The following is a 411-nucleotide window of genomic DNA, read 5'->3' as shown; positions in this document are numbered from 1 at the left end:
AGATGAAATCCCTAAGTACTACGTCTGGAAACGCGTAAGCTGGTGATCCGTGTATGAGGAAAACTCGGGAGCTCAACTGTTTTGGACATCATCTCTACAATGTTACAGTTCAGATGCTGCTCCTGTTAAAATGTTCATGTCAGAAGTGGGATTCGAACCCACGCCTCCAGAGGAGACTGCGACCTGAACGCAGCGCCTTAGACCGCTCGGCCATCCTGACCCTATGAGCTCTCTTTTACACTACTTTATGTCAACATGTCAGCCATGTGCACTTTGTTGCTGGTTGTCACTTATAGAGCAAGTCTATAAGCATTTTATCCGTATTTACTGAACTTCGGTATGATCTCTTCTTTGTGTGGCGAGCAGCTAAAAGCAGCCCTGACATCCCTCTCCTGGGCAAGGTTTTATTGC

At 46.7% G+C, this 411-nt stretch overlaps 1 non-coding gene across 1 annotated transcript; it reads right to left on the bottom strand.

Moving 5' to 3' along the window:
* Positions 1–137: 137 nt before the first annotated feature.
* Positions 138–220, bottom strand: trnal-cag (transfer RNA leucine (anticodon CAG)). The gene has a single exon. It is a non-coding gene; the product is annotated as a tRNA-Leu (tRNA).
* Between the last annotated feature and the right edge of the window lie 191 nt (positions 221–411).

The sequence above is a fragment of the Seriola lalandi genome, unplaced genomic scaffold (assembly GCF_002814215.2).
Source record: "Seriola lalandi dorsalis isolate HSWRI2012SDOR001 ecotype SW California unplaced genomic scaffold, Sedor1 jcf7180002000126, whole genome shotgun sequence".
Taxonomy (NCBI): domain Eukaryota; kingdom Metazoa; phylum Chordata; class Actinopteri; order Carangiformes; family Carangidae; genus Seriola; species Seriola lalandi.
Note: the sequence above shows the minus strand (reverse complement) of the source record. Positions and strands in the feature narration are given on the sequence as shown.